The 19267-nt window shown below is 35.1% G+C and overlaps 1 protein-coding gene across 1 annotated transcript in view; it reads right to left on the bottom strand.

The window, feature by feature from the left end:
* Positions 1 to 12737, bottom strand: part of CDH10 (cadherin 10) — a 182677-nt gene extending 169940 nt beyond the window's left edge. Inside the window, exon 1 of the mRNA XM_077115126.1 lies at positions 12575 to 12737. The gene's annotated coding sequence lies outside the window, so the exon portion shown is untranslated. The remainder of the gene's footprint in view (positions 1 to 12574) is intronic.
* Positions 12738 to 19267: the final 6530 nt, after the last annotated feature.

Raw genomic sequence — 19267 nt, forward strand, 5'->3', positions numbered from 1 at the left:
TCCAAGACTTGCCTCATCTCCCCTGTGTTTACCATGCTCCCTCATCTCTACCCCTCTAAACTTCATTTGAATCACAAGCAAAAGACTAAATGATTTACTAATTTTATATGTACTCTCCTACTGGATGTTGATCTCATGAGGAAGGGAATATATTTTCTTTCTGTTTTCCAAGTTTCTAGCAAATCTATATATTAAGAACTCTAAACCATAGTTAAATTGAGAAGGAAAGATGTAATTTGAGCCTCTTCTGTAGTACGGAATCAAAAGAAGGGACCAATTTTAAAGTTTGTATAGAGCTAGAATTGAACAGATTTGGCAAAAGATTAGATATGAGGATCAAGAAAAGTTATGTTTCCAACCGATACATTTCTAGCTCCATGTTGGTGAAAAAAATGTAATGAGTTAAAAATTATTTGGGGATTATGGTTAGTTACAGAAATCTTCTTTATCACTTGAGGCTATGGTATCGTTGATAAGCCAATATATTATGCAAACTAAAACTAAGAATAAAGAATTCTCAAACTAAAAACATAGTGTTCCTTTGTTTTTATTTCTTTGGGATGGTGTTGTCATATGTTTCTTTTTATTTTCATGATAACCCATTCACTATATATTCTGCAAAAAAGCAATCTATACCTGAAGCCATAGCACTAACTGTCGCTATGACATCATCAAAAAGTTGCATGTTAAACATTTCTGAACCCTTAGATACACCATTTCAATACCTCTTCCCCTTTTGGAATTGAAAGTAATTTATATATTTATTTGAAATCCTATTAGGCATGCAGCATTGCATAGTAAAAATCAAGCTGTCTTTTGAGAATAAAAACAAATCAATAGTAATATCTCTTAGAATAGAAGCACTTTTGTGGACAGAGAGGATAGTTTAATGGGAAGCAAAGTAATCTGTGTTTTCAGTTGGAATATTGGTCGATGCATGAGAAATGGCAAGCTCTGACCACCGCTTTTCCATTAAAAAGCAGCCTGGCATGTTCAAAATAGAGAGATAAAAATCACTTGCATTATGAAAAAAGACATAACACAGAGATAATATTTCATAAAACTTTTTTTGTGATTTTTATGAATGTGTCCTCAGTTCCCATTGAGATCTATTTCTGTCAATTAAAGTTAATCACCCCAAGTGCCTCAGAAAGAAGTAGCTCAGGAGTTGTTCACAATGTAACCCAGGATTCTGACGAGGCTACCTCATGGCCATTCTCAGAACTGAAGTTTTATTCGGATTTAATAATAACAATAATAATAGTTTAGGATGGGAACTTAAATGTGTTCGGATAAATAGAAAAAGGATGTATAGATTGATATGGCAAAATTAGGGGGCCTTTTTACATTCGTCTATAGCTCCAGAATATGTACAAAGATATTCAGTTTGATCATTGAAATTTTTTTTCCTTCATATAACAAAGCAAAAGTAAATGCTGAGGGGTGAGACTATACAAGCAATCTATGCATGTTTTACATTCAAATCCCTAGAGCAGTTATTATTTCCAGTTTGTATAAAAGAGTAACGTGGTTTTGTTTTTAAGTTCTGGTACTTCTTGGTAAAATTATAAGTGAAGCTGTCAACTGTGAATCAAGCTACCTTATAAATGGGTTGATAAACAAGTGACCTAGTAAAAGAGGCTGGGAATATGAGTAGTATATGCATTATACTCAATAAATTGGAAATTGTCCTAGTGTTCATGGAAAATAAAAGGAAACAAATTAGATTGTCTGGAATCCCAGTAAGCCCACTGAAAAACACACCCAATGAACAGAGTTTGCTGGTTTCTATTCTTTGCTCTACATGCAGGAAGCATATTTACATTTAAGTTTTGCAAAATACATGACTAACCAGAACGCAGCTCCTGTTGTGTATGTGCGCATGCTGCATATCGTGCACACCAGAAGATGTTTTAATGAACTTTTCCTTGAGAAGGTTAAGCATTTAAGGAGTCTTTAGAGTTGACTTGCATTGTACAGTAAAATACGTTTTTAGTTTAAAAGTTGTGTCTTAACTCAAAGGTGTTTTTAAAAACGTTGTTAAGAATTTTTTTAAACAGTATTTATTATAATTCATATCATAGCATAAAATTAAATTGCATTAATCTAAACATGAAGATTTTAAATACCATTTTATAGTCCTCAGTGTAAATTTGCCTCTGTTTTAATGTTTCCAAGCTGCAATACTCTGGGAAAACAATCGGAAACCAAGAATATCCTCTAATATAGTTAGGTTTGGCCACAAGGTGGCTCCAAACAACAAAATATATTAGTTTTCCTCTACATAAGTGAACAGAATTTTACCAAAAATAATATTGGCACTTTACCCTATAAATGGGTCAGTTCTTCATAACCACAACCTCATTTCAACCCTCCAATCACGTTTTGAGGTTTAATTTATATTATTTTAAAATGCTAACATTTAAAGCAACACATCAAATAGTTAAAAACTGTTAAGGACGTTGAAGAATTTTGAAAGGAAATGATTGTTTAGGTAGTCTGCATTATTAATTATTCAATAATATTTCTTTTGCTTAGATTTTTAATTAACTTTCCTTCTAATATTATACAATGTAAATGTTTATACTCATTTTATTTCCACTTAAATGAATGGAAAAATATATGCACATTAATGCTTTTTTACTTTAGTATGATTGAGAGTTTTAAAACTAAGAGAAATAATTTCTAATATTTTAGCTCTTAGAAGGCCAAACAGTACGTACTTTTTAAAACTGGAGTAAATAAAATTACAAGTTTGTGTAGTAAGAGAATGTTTTTAAATAGTCATCTTGATCAGTAATCCATAGGTTAAGCCATCCATCCAAATATTACAGTGAAACTGTGAAATAAAAGTGATTGCTATTAAATGACCACAGCATTTTAAAAAGATCTTATGACAACCACAATGTTGTGCTTAAATAGATAATACATGTAAATATAGCTAAGGCATATTTGAAATAAGTAATACATGTAAATATACACATGTTTTCCCTAAATTATGTCTGTTGGCTAGGTTTAGCAGTCTCTATTATAGCTCATCTCACCTTTACATGTTGGCAGATAAGATAAAACACAAAATATATACCTTAAATATGTAAATTTTAAAAATAAAATAATGCATTAGCTCTGAATTATAAATAATTCTGAAAAAACTGATGAAATTATGGATTTTAAAAATGAAGCTTCAAAAAGTAAATATCTATGTACTCAGATAAATGATGTTTTATGACCTCAAGTTGGTTTGGTTTGTTTATAAATCCATAGAATTCATCCTAAGTGCTTTTTAAATTACCATGTCAATAGTGCCACAGAGAGGTTAGGCAAAATCAGAAGTAGTGATTTTAAATTGTTCTTCATATCACCTTGAATGCCAAGAAAGAAAAAAGTGAACTATCTAAATAAAACCTGTTAAATTTTTCCCATTTTGCTGTAATTTTTATGTGTTCATCAGGCAATTTCGGGAATCCAGTCTAAGAAAGCAGTAGTCCCTGACCTTTCAGCTTGTAATATAGTGTGCAGAATTATTCTTGAGATTTATAGGTATCAAAACTTTAATGGGATTATTTCTGTAATGCACTGCCTCTGTTCATCATTCTTTTTTCTAATTCTCATTACTCTGACCTCAAGAAGGAGAATCTGTGAAAGGAACCATTACTGCAGTATATTCAGAAATGGCTCATGTTTCACCTGAGTGAGTTTATGAGACTCATGAAGCACACAACCGTCTGTCTTCCGAGGATTCTCCCCTCCTCTGTCCCCTTTTTTGGGTCTTTTACATCATTTTCAAAATTTCATATCCATTAATTCCCTAATTTATGCAACGACGCTCTGTGATCTGAGAATGCAATTGAGATTTTCAGGTAACATTCTCTCTTTATGCAACTGACATTCTCACATTATTAGGGAATGAATATATTTCTAAAACTTACATATTGAAACCTTTCCAGTTACAATAATATATTGTTTTAGCCTTTACAATTACAATAATAGATAACTTGACTTTGCCCTTGGAAATTACATAATTCAAACTCCCCTTGTAACCAACAAAAAGAACTTGGAATGATGAAATTACGGTGCTATCGTTAGAATTACTGGCAGGATCAGACTTAAAATTATATAAATTTCTCACTTCAATTCAAGTAAAAAATTATTACATGACGCAAATAAAAAAATATTTCAAGATTTTAACTTGTAGCCTATTTATACCATATACTATGGTTAAAATAAAACATGATATTAAAGATAAAGCATAGGTAACATGAATTTACCTATGATAATACTACCAATATCAATAAGAGAAAACAACTGCAATCATTGGTGTGTCAAGCACTATTGTTAGCACTTTACATTTATCACTTCCTCTAATCATGGCAATTGTCTTAGTATTTATGTACAATTGCTAAGCTATTTTATACATGAGAGCTCAAATGAACTACAGAATAGTAAATAAATGGTAAGTGGCAGAGCCAAGTTTTGAACCAAGATAACCTTGGTTCCACAGTCCATGCTTTTAATCATGGAAGGGACTTGTTAGAGCTCTTAGGATGGGGTCATTATATTTTCTAAGAAAATGGTAATCACAATGGTTCTGGTACGGCAACTTGATCACTGCACAGTCTCCTTATTAGACATGACTTCTATTAGGTATTCTCACAAAAATAGAATATTATTTGGTAGAGACTTTTTTCAGAGTGACCAAGTTTGACATTCAGTGTTTTCTCTGCAGAAAGTATTTTAATTATCTGTGGAGATGCGGAAGCTCCTAGTCATAAAAAAAAATTTAGCAACAGAATTTCAGCTCCACCTGACCTTCAGACTAATGCATAGTCTCTCCTTAGGCTTTGAGATACTTAAGAATCTCCATCCTGGCCTCAAATTTGAGAACTTACTTTATACCATATAGTTCCCTATATTTGCAAGATGGCAATTGACTACTGCAAATCTGAAGGACAACAAAGGGTCAGTATCACCAAACAAGGTGGCTGCTCCTTTCTGAAGCACCAATTCAGAATCCAATCACATAATGACTCTTAAGCTAGACAAAACATGTATCATGTACTAAATTCATAACTCATACTGATAGACTCTTGAAAGATGTGTGGCTTTGAATACGATACACATTTCAAAAATAGGTGAGGTTAGAACTCTGTATTTTTCACTTCAAAAACAGCTAGTAATTATCCATTTTACATTATCAAAATTGAAATTTAATAATAAACCTTGTGACTATTCATTTAATACCTCACTGTAGCAACATTTTGTTGTGGTTGATGTCATTGTTGTTGTTTTATCTCTACCCACGTTTGCATTTCAAATTGCTGATGCAGTTCCTGGTTTTCTGTAGGCACTTAAAGAATATTTGGGGAAGGGAGGAATGGATGAATGAACTAAGGAGGAATATATAAATAACCCATGGTGTTCTGCTATGTACTTCTACTACTATTTTATGAAAACTGAAACATTTATAGTATAACTACTAAAATTTCTATCAAAAATCACTTGATGTTTAGTTGTACATCTCATATTAAGACCTGCCTCACCTCATGACAAAATTTTTATTGATTCATTGTTTTATCTCTGGCTGTGGTATATATGTGGTTCTTAGTAAAAGTCCTCCAAAAAATGAAGGAAATTAGTAAGAAGCTGAGAATAAATAAAGGAAGTTATTGTCTAGATAACAGGAGGACATTTAATTTGTAAGGAGAATGCAAAAGGAAAAATATAACATGCACAAAAAATAAGTAGAAAAATTTGATAACCTCAAATCAAGAGAAGGATAAACTAATGTTTTGTGGCTTCTACATTTTCATATTGTGTAGGTTTTTAAAACTATTAAAAGTTGAAAATTTCCACATGGATTTTTAGGGGACAGTGGTATATATGCAGGGTTTTAGTTTGCTTCTGGGAAGCAATGTTCTTATTCAAACATCTAACTTTTGAACCTATTTGGAAATGGGTTTAATCCAACTCCCCCCTTTACAATGAGGAGAATTAATAACTTTGCTCTAAAGTCAAAATATGGTCAACATTCTTCTAATTTTACATCTTTATAAGATGGGCTGCCCATTAGGGATTATAAATCAAACACTGAAATGGCATTGTCCTATGGAAAAAATCATTTTCATCATTTTATTCAGATATCACGTTTTATGATAGAGCACAATTCAACTCCTTGAAAAAATAATCTGTAAAGAAAACACTTTTCTTAACAGATTTTTAGGGATATTTCATTTCCCCAATGCTTTTTTTTTTTAGTTTATTGAAAAGAAAATACCTGTATTCATTCCTAAATGAATGAAGTTATACATATTAACTAAAAATATTTTGTAGAACTATCTAGTTGTTCACTAACGAAAAATTAGGGCACATGTTTTAGAAAGGTTTTTTTAAAAGGAGAGGTTCTTAGATAAAAGATGAGTTCTTTCTCTCTTTCTTTCTCAAAAAAAAAAAAAACAAATAAACAAAAACTTTTATTGCATCCATCCCAAAAGCTTTATATCAATAAGGGGGAAAAATCACTTATTGAGCACAGAATATGTCCCTCCAGGAAGGAAAATAAAATGAAGCAGTGAGGGAGGCTTGAAGGATAAACTTCCCTGCTTGTACTTCATATTCAATTTTGGACTTAGCTCAAAAGAAAAAAAAAAGCTGAATTCTTGGGACAGATAACAGATAAAAAATAAATGCTTCCCATGGCTTCTTACTCATGGAGAAAGGATTTAATGCAAATTTAGGAAATTAAATACAGACAGGATAAATGCACATGTTGGTAGTTTTCACTCCCCAAAATTACATATTGAAAAGACACTCAGCAACAAAATACAGCTCAGAACTACAGAGTAGGACTAACCCTAACCTATAAGGTTTAGGATGAAGGCAAGAAAAAAAAAAAAGAAAAAATACGTATTTGACAAAGTGAATGGTTAATCATTTCATGCTCCCAGGTTTTTTTATTTGATGAAATAAGTTGACACAGACCTTATTTTACTCTAATGTTTTCCTTTATTTTTTTTAATGTCATCAAGCAAATAAATACCATCCTGTTGGTATTAAAAGTAAAATAATTAGTAGTCTTTATTTTATTAAGAGTGGATTGAAACCAATTGAGTTTTATTTTATGTAAAGCAAAACTTTTAAATACATTAATTGATTAATATAATTTGCAACAAAAAATTCTTAAAATCTTTCAGATATTACAATTACATTCAGATCTACTTAATTGTGAAGGTAATAATTTCAAATTACTTCTTAGAAGTAAGTAAAATTATCCAGAAAGTTTATGAAGCTTCCTTTAATCTTGAAGCTGGTTTAAGAATTATGGAAACATTATTACTTTAAAATATCCCAGAAGTTACAATACTTTTAGAGAGAGTTTATTCAACTTGTTTTATTAGAAGTGGAGTTAAATTCAAAAGGAAAACTCAGTCATAGTATAAAAACTTACAATATTGGCATTATGCACAAAAAAATGTATTTAAAGCTTTCCAATATCGTAGGCAAATATGTTCATTGCCTTTATATATCTATATAACTATATCAATTTCAACTTCTATTCTCTTATTCATACAAACTATGTGAACACTGAAGAGATTTACCTTAATAATCCAAGTAAAAATACTTAATTTATTGATCATTTTAAATTTGTCACACATTCTGCTCACCTTGATTATTGTTATAGTTTATGTTTCCCAAATACGAATTAAAACAACAAGCGAATGGTAGATCTTTACTCTGCAATATCTAGAATAGCTATTCACTCACTACATATCAGTTTACATTTTTATACTACAAACTGATAGAATTTGCTTCTTGTAACAAAGATGAGTGAAAATATCACGTGAAACATTGTCTTCCAAAATATGTAAGTTACTTGCTTTATTTTTTTTTTCAAATTAGGATCCTTTAAAAATTATTTCACTATTAAAGTAAATCAACAACAGATCCCCAGTCATTAACTGAAGTGCTAAAAGTAATAACTCATGCCTATGCATTCTATATTCTGATACTTTGGGGAAGTCATTGCATTAATAAATGCTGATTTTTTTTGTAATTTGCTTGCCAGAGCAGTAAACTGCACTGGTACCAAATTCAATTCCTGAAACGCCTAGATGTTATAATATTTATAAGGATAATCTTTCATTCTTATTGACACACACTGGCCATAAAGGGAATACAAAACAGCATATGGGAAATGCATTGGAGGACTTCTGTAATTGTCATAATTGAGGGGAGGGGAGGGAAGGAGGGAGAAGGACAGCACTACCTGTACAATCATCAGCAGGGCTCTGAAGTGTTTAGATGTGATTCAATGCTGAATTACCTGTTATGAAGCCATGTTGTCCTACTTCTTTCAATTTATTGCTTAATCCTGTCCTTAAGTTTGAAATGCCAGTTACCCATTTAACTTTAATTTATATTTCTGCATTATATAAAGTTTGTAGAAATAAGGCTGTTTTCTAAAAAAAGAAAGAAAAAACATGGATTGAAAATTGAGATCACATGATTTGGTGAAGCGCTTTACAATGCTAGAGAAACTCTCTAGGATGTGTTTCTCTCTTCTACAAGGGATGATTGTATGAAGGCATTTCAACTTCCTATGGGCAGGCATTATTTTCAAAAGAATGCTGCATTTCATTCCTAAAACACTATAAAATACAATTTAATTTTGCCAATCTTTATTGGATCTGCAGCTTATTCACTACCAGTATGGTTATCATTATTAAATGACTCAGTAATATAGAAGGGTACAACATCAAATGCATTGCAAGACAGAAATAGGATAAACATATATAGAAATCGGTAAACACAAAAGCAAATTCTTAAAAAAAATTCAAAAGTTACTTTTTAAAGAAGTTGCATGATAACAAAGAGTTAAACAAAAGTTAGATTGGAGAAAAAATGTGAGATTATTTTAACTGATCAATGCTAACACTCCATTAATGATAATAAACTCTCAGACATCTGCATCTCTAATGTCTTAGACCTGATTTTCTTACAAGGTTTTTCTCTTGAGTTGGCTGAACTGAGTACTGGAAAAAGGTGGCATAGCAAATGGAAAAATGGCCTTATCTACTTCAGAGACCCTTCCAGTTAAGAAAAACACAAAGGGATTTTTTAAAAGGGCTATGGGCTCAAACTAAACTGTCAAGTGAGTTGAGTCTGTTGTGGGGCAGAAAAGAAGTGGAGGGTGGAGGTGACCCTGAGCTGATACCGTTATCATAGAAAACAAATACCTCTAGGTGATTGGTTGAGATGGTCTCTTATTCTTATGAGTGTAAAATAAATAATCTGCATTTTGGGCATTGAAATTATTTGGAATCAAATAAGGAAATTCATACTATTATTCTGGTAACATGATCCACACGCTTTAACTAGAAAAATATTGAGGCAGATTTAACAATTTTTCTATCTGCATATTTCAGGTAATTTTAACTAATGCAAAACAAAATTTTCTTGATTAAGTCATTGGTTGGAGCAAAGTGTGAAGAAAGGGAAACTAGATTTTTCTATGCTAACCTTCATTTAACAAATGTGTATTCATAATGCCATTTTTAGACTATCAGTTCTTAAAAGTATTCACAATGGAGACCATATATGAGATTCAGTACAATGCTTAATCAATTTCACCACTGCTTATTAGAAGCCTAAGAAGAGAGCACTTTTCGGGCTACTTTGTTGTCATTTCTACCCATTTTAGACATGACTTGTAAATATAAGTCATAATAAACATAGTAAATGGACTTTTCTGAAACCTTATTCCAGGTAATATACTGGATTAATCAAAAATACAGTTTTCAAATATGCACCTGAAATTTGAAGATATCTGTATAAAATGACTTATATAGGCATAAATCATTTTTATATTTCTCTATACTTTGTTACTTTGTTTCAGTATCTTACAAGCACTTCTAAAGTGACAATTAGGATTAGGATGCAATTTGCCCGATAGAAATAAGAATACATAACATATTATCACTAATGCTTTTGAAGCACAAATGCTGGACTAGAGATGGTCGGGTTTACAACCTCTGATTTGTATAATTGCTTATTATATGCCACTATTACTGCTAATAACGCTTTACAACAAGACGGTTCACTTTGCTGCTGAATCAGCACTATCCCAGCCAATGCTGTTCCTGTGCTGCTGCCTAGCGGAATGATTTGGTATAAAGATGACATATTCCAGGAAGACGTGGTGTTATCTCTTGCTGCAAAGTAGGTTAAGAAACAGAGGAAATTAGCCATATACCTGGAAATTACCAAGATCATATACACTCTGGCTAAGTCATGTGTTTGTATGGCAAATTAAGTGAGGATGAAGAAATTCTTCTTAGATTGTGAACCGGGATCGTATATTTAGAATTGACCACTGCAGTTTCAAATATTTTCAACAGGAAACAAATATATCATAGTTCTTTCAGATCACAGTAAATTTCTTATGTGCCAGAAACAAATATTTCTCTAGAAAGAAAACCAATATTCGATCCCCTCTTTCATATCGTTTGAAAAAATTCCAGTGTATGTAAACATCTAATGGTGAAATATTAAACTGGATACTTGTACCATATCATTCTCATCAAAAAGCAGCTAGGCTCTATAAACACTAAGAAACATCAAGAGAAGCACTGATCAGATACCAGGCAGTTTAACCACTAGCCTCACACATATGCACATATGTACATGCATATATACAGTGGAGGCTCATACAGTTTCCAGTGCTCTTTTTCCATTTCCCTTGCTTGTTTTTTTGTTTTTTTTTTTCCCCCCAGACAGCTAAGTATATGGAATTCTATTCTTTGATTGGAGTCAGGGAAGGCATATGCATTCTCCAAGGAAGTCAGTTTGATAGCAGCAAGTATGCAAAACCAAAGAAGTATCTGATTTAATGAAAGCAGACATTGACTCATACTTTGAAAACACAGCCAAAGGGAAAAAAAAAAGAGTGAAAGCAAATGAAAGAGGCATTTCTCTATGCCTTTGTCATCAGGATGGGTTAGTATTTGATGTGTCCCTCAGCCAAAAACACATGCTGCTTATATTTGATCACTCTCCCATCCCTTAATCCCTCCCCCCAAATAAACCACTATTTCCTTATGCATTGCACCTTGTATACATATGTGCCACATTTTCAACACTGGGGGGTGGGGGCAGGGCAGATTAGCTATGCAATTTATTTACCTATTTCTCTAGGATACAACTCTTCTTTTTTCCTTCGTTACTTTAACTAAAAATGAAAACACAGCTCCGTCAATGACATAATGTTTTCATGAAAGTTCTACTAATTAAAAATCCTCACCATACCAGACCTAAAAAAAAAAAAATGAGCACACTCTTGCCAAGTGTTATTCACCACAGAGAAGCTCTTGTAGCTACGTTTCTAAGAAGGAAAGAGTGGGGGAGGATGTGGAGGGAGAAAGTCTACTAACCCATGCATTGAGTTATAACAGTTGTTGTCAGCATTAGACGGACAGCTTATTTTCAATATAGATCTTTCAAGAAAGAGAGAGGGAGTGGGGGGGGGGGGGTGAAGAGAGAGAGGAGAGAAAAAATGCATTTCCAAACAGCTGAGAAGTAATTGATGTGCAGTTTTGGAAAACAGAGGCTTTTACTGGAATGATGGACCACAATTATAGGAATCAGATCTGTGTGTGTGTGTGTGTGTGTGTGTGTGTGTGTGTTTGTAGCAAAAGATGATAGGTCAGTTTTTAAATGATGTTTTCTCCGATTGCACGTGTAGATGCCCCCTCCCCTTTTATGATAAGAAGAATGTAGATTATTTGCAGTAGCATAAAAACACTTTCAGACCACTGCTTTTGATCCTACTTACAGTGCTATCAATAGTTTCTTGTTGGGGGCATGCATTTAGACTCTCAATGTGCTGCATTAATTTAACACCACATAAAATATGGATTTTATTGCAGCAGAGACAATAAATGCTGCAATTGCTGACTACATGCATTTACTCTCTCCTCCTCATCTTCCCCTCTCTTACTTTTGAGTCAGATATAAAATGTATACAGGAATTATGTGTATTTTGTTTCTGATGGATGTCAATCTATTTTATTCATGCAGATGCTTAGTGACTATTGACAGTTTCAAGAAATCTGTCTTCCACCTGCCATTTATCTTTATATTGAATGTGCAATGAACTATCACTCTAAGTGCAGAGTGCATCCATTCATATGGAATGCAAAGTAATGTCAGATAATGTTAGAGTTTCAGCATCAGTGTCAACCATGAAACTGATTTTTAAACAAAGATGAACAGCATGAGCACAGAAAATTATATTTCATAAATTTTAAGCATTTCTTAAGAGTGAATTAATTCCCAAACTCTAATACCCTGCCCCTCTGTTGAGCATAATATGTAATATACCCAATTTTACATTAACTATATATTCAAAGCAGTTACTTCTACAATCTAATATATAAAGTTGTATGCTTATTTAAATAAAGTTATATATTCAAGATAAATATTTTGAAATCATTGTTAAATACAACTTAACAATTTTCCCCCGGAGAGAGAAAATAAAAAGACCTTAAGGGAGTTGAAAGAAGAGATGAAGTCTTCCTACCTTTTATTTTCAGCTTCTGGTTAACGGAAGTTGTTCCAGCCAAAATAACCCTTGAACAATTGTCACTATGTCACCTTTTTTGTTTGTTTTCAGCTGTTATTTTCTGTCACTGATTCTACTTCAATCTAACTCAAGCTTTCTCTCAGCATCACTTTTAACTCTGGACGGCAGGGAACCGAAGAAAACGGGGGCGAGCTCTCTCTCTGATTGGCTTTCATTCAGTGCTTCTGATTAAGGGGAAAAAAAAAAAAAGGAAAGGGGAGGAAAAAGCCCTTCCTCACAAGAGAGAAAGGTTCTGCTGATAGAGCTGCAGCACTCGCCATTGGAAGGTTAGAGACTGGGGAAGTGCTGGCTTTTGCGAGCACACTGCGATTTGCAAGTGAATGCGAGGGGTGGGCGCATTCCCGAGGAGGTCTGTGGAAAGAGTCCCCTCCCCCGCAGGGCAGAAAGACTCTCTGTTTCAAGGCTAAGGTAATCAGCCTAATCTAATCCGCCTGTGTCCGTAATACAATCTCAGGAGCAGCACTGCTTCTTGCAATTTTAAAAAATTGATAGCTTTTCTTTTTCTGGCATATATATTTCTGCAACATCCTTCCACCAGACCGACGAAATACAAGTATTAACGGGATGCCAAATTCAATTCCTTGCGGATGTGATGTATGTTACAAAAGAGATTTTCGATGCAGTTTTACATTTTATTTATTTTTGCTTTCACTGAACTTTCTCTTCCTTGTTCTCCAAAGACGCTTTTGTGTTTCTTATTGTCATGAGAGAACATACCTTGCTCATCATTTTGGAATATGCATGTTGTCTTGTCTGTTGAACCTTATCTACTTTAAATTTATATATTTTATAGATAAAGTATGTTATTAGTAATTTAAATAGACAAGCAATACAATTAAAACAAATATTCATACTTTGGACTGCATACATACAATCTTCTCTTTTTTTCTTTCTCTTTTCTTTTCTCATCAATATTAGGAGTTTCAAGTAATCACATGTGGATGGCTCTATCTTCTTATCAACCATCTAACTGTCCATCTCCCTATAATTCTCTCTGAATTAAGTTGGAATTAGCCAAGACTTTACCAAAGGATGTCAGTATAGCTCCACACAATAATTAACACCTTTACATTTTTCTGGCTATGTGTAGATTCCGTAGGTAAATAGTCATATATAAATATATAAAGCATCAATTCATAAAAATAATTTTAAAGCAGGGGGAAGAATTATGAAGCTCATGTCCAGCTATGACTCTTTTTCTAGCAGATAATGATGCTCCTAAATCCTAAATGACTTGCTTAAGAACATATAGCTGACTAGTGGCAAGGTTAAAACTATAATGCGAGGTTTGTTTGCCAGTTTAGTACAGTTTCTTACTGCCTCTTGTGTACATATTTGACTGTCTGTCAATGGATTCCTTATATAATCAGCATAATGGAAAAGAAAGGAAACTCAATCTGAAAAAAAAAATAGAGGGAGTCTATTTTTTTAAATAGATTTCTAAAATTTTCGGATACCACAAGGCTGTTACATGATCAGCGTTACCAAATAGTTTTATATTTTAAATGTTTCCACTCAGCCAAATAATACTTAGAGCAGGAAGGGACTTGTGAAAATCTTAGTTTTGTAGATGAAGGCATTAAGATCTGGAAAGTTCTAATTACCCTGCTAAGATTCTATAATAGTAGTACTAGCACTCTGGCGGTTATCTCTGGAACACATGTCCACTAATTGTTTCAACATAGTGCTTTAATTTCTGAGTCAGGTAAAAACAAGTATCCTATTTTTTTTCTGTGGCATATATATTTGTGTTAGTTTTTGTATGTATGTCATCAATATAATTCTGCAGTTGAAACATTAAAGTGGGTTGACAACAGAGATCATAGTAACCTCACAGTCCATAGGTAAATGGACTATGGAATGAGTTAGGTACACACAAACACACATTAAATCTCATATTACATTAGCTCTTTAAGTATATATTTTTATTTCTTTGTTACTAGTTTCAGAATAAATTGCTACATGATGTTAGGAATTTGGGGGGGCTACATTTAACTAAGTCTAGTTGAGAAAATAACCAAAGTCTGAGATGGGAGGTAGGATGAATACATGTTGCAATGACGTATTCTGACAATAGGAGTTTCTTTAGCAAGACAGAATCTTACTCTTCTCTTACATAAATTTCTGAGCTGGTATGACTGCTCTCCCTGGATAGTCATCTAGGCTCCAGCTGTCTTGATGCTCAACTATTCTTAAGGGGTTTAACTTATTTATATGATCCAAGAGAGCTCATTTCCACATCTGTCTTCTGGATGGTAAAATAAAAAAGGGAAAGATGTGTTCCTTCCTTTGAAGCACATGATGCAGAAGACGTACGCAATATTTCTGTGCTCTCACTGGCTGGGAACAAGACATTTGACCACAGATTGTGGCTAGGGAGAATGGGGAATGTATTTCTTCTGGGCAGCTATTTACACAGCTAAAAGTCACTGGTACTATTAGGAAAGGAGGTGAAGAATTGGGTACAAATACTAGCAATGTCCTTTATATCCCTCTATCATATGGAGTGCATTTTGTGGCTTTTTTTTTTTTTAGCAGAAGAACAAAATTCTGCTCTTGGCTCAAATTAAAGTAAATTCTAATCATATTTTTTTTAAACTTTGAAATATGAAGAAGTGCTATTAATATTTGTTTTCCTTTGCTGGGACTGCTATGATAAATGCCACACACTGGTTGGAGTTGATGATCGACAGGAATTGATCATCTCACAGTTTCAGAGGCTAAATGTCCAATGTGAAGATACTGGCAGGGATTGCTTTCTCACAGGAACTGCATGTTCCAGCAGTCCTTTGTCACATGGCATGCTCTCTCTCGCCTGGTGCCTGCTGATTTCTGTCTCCTCGATTCTGCTAATTAACTGTGTCTAAATTTCCTCTCTTTATAAGGCCTCTATTCATACGGATTAAGGCCCACCCTGATTCAGTTTGGCTTCCTCTTATTGGGAACTCCGAATTAGTACATACTTTAACTAATAACAGCTTCAAAGGTCTTATTTACAAATAGGTTCACACCCACAGTAACGCAGTTCAGAAATTGAACATGTCCTTTTAGGGGGGCATGTTAATCCCCAACAAGTCATTACTTTCTCTGTTTTTTTGCTTGATTTATTTATTTCATAGCTAGATACTGATTATAAATATTTTATTATAATTAAAAGTTTTGTTATTCCAAAGTTCAGGAGATTTAGATAAAGACATATACATAGTTAGAAAGAGAGTGAGCACCTTGGACAATGAATGTACTAAAACTCATCATACTTTCTTTAATGCCTCCTTTTAAAAGAAGCCCTTTCTATGTGGGTTGATATGCTAACCTATTGAATGTATTTCACCCTATAAATAGGTTAATTTGGAATTCTACAAGTTTCTCTATTTCTTTTGGGCTTCCCTGAAAACCTTATCACAATCCTGTGAGTTGGGTTACACCCCCCCCCCCTTGTAGTCCCCACTCTGAGGAAATGGCAGAGCAGGGCAAGTCAGAAAGTCAGCTCGCTGTGAATGAGCTGCTGCCTCACTAGACAGTGCTCCTCAGCATGAGGAGAAGCCACAAGTCCATTATAAATAATTCAAATCTGATGAAAACTTTGCAGAATGTATTTCTATACACATCTTTAAAAAATAAATGTGAAGGTTCCAAGAAGATGGGGGAATAAAATAGATCGAGTTCAACCCTACTCCATGGAACAGCTATAGAAGGGACGGGAAGGCAACTGAGGTGGCGATACCAGAATATAAGTGAGCTGGGAGAGTCTTCTGCATCACACAGGGAGTCCCTGGCCGGAGACCCTCCAGTCGGTGCAAACAGCCTAAGACAGAAGCTGGGAGCCCTCAGAAGTGCCCAGACCAGGAGATGGGGCCTTGGAACTAAGCCAAACCACATTCCATGGATACGCTACCTTCAGCTCCACGAACCGCAATTCATTCCACACACCAGGCACCTGAACCCCTTCACCCGCCCCCCACTTCCTGTGCCCCAAGCGCCCTGTCCCACCAACCCTTTGCAAGTGTACTGCCCAACAACCCCACCCTAGGCACACGCACACCTTCCCCAGCCCAATCTACCTCTTATGCACAAGCACAGTCTTGCCCCGCCTCTCCCAAGCCCTGCCTCCCAGTCTCTGCCCCTTGCGGGCTGTCACCAGTGCATAATGGCTGTGGGCGCTCACCTCCATACCCAGGATACACCATCCCCCAGTCCATAAAGTTATGCAGCTCCACCTTGCCCCTCTGAGCTTTGTGCACTTCAGTTTATGGCAATCCCGAGATCCATACATGCGCATGACCCCTAGTCAGCCCCCCAGCTCTGGGCAACCGCTGACCTCCACAGCCAGGACGCATCCACCCCCAGCCTACAGGGCCCAATGCTGACTCACCGCCTTAGCTCAGCACCTGCGCACAAAGGGCCTCCCACCCTAGACCAATGAACTATAGGGCCCCACCCCCCAGACCCATGTACCCACACAGCCACCTCCTGCCACACCCCTGGGTGCCCACGTTCACAGGCAACAGCATAGCATCCCCAACCTGTGCCTGTACCTGCATGGCAAATCATCACCACACTGTTGTGCTTTGCCTTGCACCCTGAATACTGCTCCACATCCATCCTGCAAATACAAGGCTTTACATTTCTGAAGGAAATCAACATTCATATTAAATCATTCAAGATATTTACATGCCGTGAAGAGAGCAGAAGATCACTAAACACATCATGATGCAAACAGATATAGCCCAGCCTAATGACTAAATTAAAACACCAGAGGAGACACAGATGTTGGAACTACTGATCAAAGATGTTCACATAACTCTACTAAATAAAATAAATGGATGGGTCAATGATGGGAAGGAGATCAAGAAAACTCCAGAGGAGCATAAAGAGGAATTTTTAAGTATAAATAGAAAAATAGCAGATATCACAGAGATTAAAGATGCTGTAGACCAAATAAAGAACATATCAGAGACACACAATAGATGATTTGAAGAGGCAGAAGAAAGAGTAAGTGAAGTAGAGGACAGGATAACTAATTTTGAACACTCAAAACAGCGAATGGAAAAAAGATGGAAAAATTTGAACTGTCTCTCAGGGAAATGATGGAGAAAAATAAATGTGAACTTACACAGAAAAGGCCATACTATAATCATAAAATACTTAAGAAATTGAAGGGCATGTTGTCATTATTATAATAATGGGCACCTCTGAAACTGACCCCCTCAATGCGAGTATAAAAGTCTCTTTTGGATAAAGTTAATTAAATAATAAAAAAAAAAAACTGCTGCTTCATGTGAAATTATTATACACTTAACAGTGTGCCATGCTGTTACTGAACAATAATGATAACTTTCTGAGGTATAACTTGTTAAATAGTTACATACCTGTATGTTGGTTTGAAGTTATTATGTACCCCAGAAAATGCCATATTCTTTTAATTCATTCCTCTGGGTGCAAACCATTTATGGGTGGGAGTTTTAGTCAGGTTCTTTCAATTGAGATGAGATCCAACCCATTCAAGGTGGGTTCTAATCCTTTTACTGGAGTCCATTATAAGAAGATAAAAGACAAAAGCCCAAAGAGCATAGTGGAAGAACCCCTGGAGTAGATGATAGGGAGCCACAAAACCTGGGAGAGAAGGACCAGCAGACACCTGCCATGTGCCTTTCTATAAGTCAGAGGTGTTCCAGATGCCAGTGGCTTTTCCTCAGAGAAGGTATCGCCCTGTGGTTGCATTAGTTCGGACATTTTCATGGACTTAGAACTGTACATTTTTAAGCTAATAAATCCTTATTGTAAAAGCCAGTCCATTTCTGGCATATTACATTCAGGCAGCTTTAGCAAACTGAAACACTTGTTTTAAAGTAATAGCTTCTTAAATACCATTTTCTGAGTTTTTTTTTTTTTAATGTTGTGAGAGACTTCAATTTCTACTCTAACATAAAGTTTATCAAACTTCTCCCTCTATAGCTATGCAACCAGAGTAGACAATGTCATTGCTCTCCTATCTACAAATACATTGGCAAAAAATAAATTTTCACTCTTTGGTTAACACATTTATTGTAATCTCATTCTATCCTGCCATATTGGACTGAAGAGTCTGGAAAACTGAGACTGTATTTCCCTTGAAGCTATTGTTTGGGTAGAGGGTGAGGAGTGCGCATATTGAGTATTTCAGATACACTTCTCATGCTTAAATTAGGAACCGAGTGAAATGAGGAGAAAGGCAAAGCATGAGGCATTAACCTGACAGCCCTGATAGTGGCAGAGGAAGCGTGGTCACCCTGCTCTGTGGCAGTAGCGGTGGCTTTGTGGACCACAGCAGTGGATGTGTGATTCTGGATGTTGCAGGTGCACTTGATATCCAACTAATCCTTCCCTTTCTACTAATTTTTTAAACCACTGTTTTAGTTTCCTTGGCTGCTCAAGCAAATACCACACAATAATGCGAGTTTATTTGCCCATGACTTTGAGGTTAAGAAAAATGTCCAAATCACAGCATCAGCAAAGTGATGCTTTCTCCCCAAAGACCATAGCATTCTTGGACTAGCTGCCGGTGGTCCTTGGTCTTGTTTGCATGGCAAGGTTTATGGCAGCGTCCTCTGGCCTCTCCATTGTCCTCACATTCTATTGATTGCAGATTCT

The sequence above is a fragment of the Tamandua tetradactyla genome, chromosome 9 (assembly GCF_023851605.1).
Source record: "Tamandua tetradactyla isolate mTamTet1 chromosome 9, mTamTet1.pri, whole genome shotgun sequence".
NCBI classification, from domain to species: domain Eukaryota; kingdom Metazoa; phylum Chordata; class Mammalia; order Pilosa; family Myrmecophagidae; genus Tamandua; species Tamandua tetradactyla.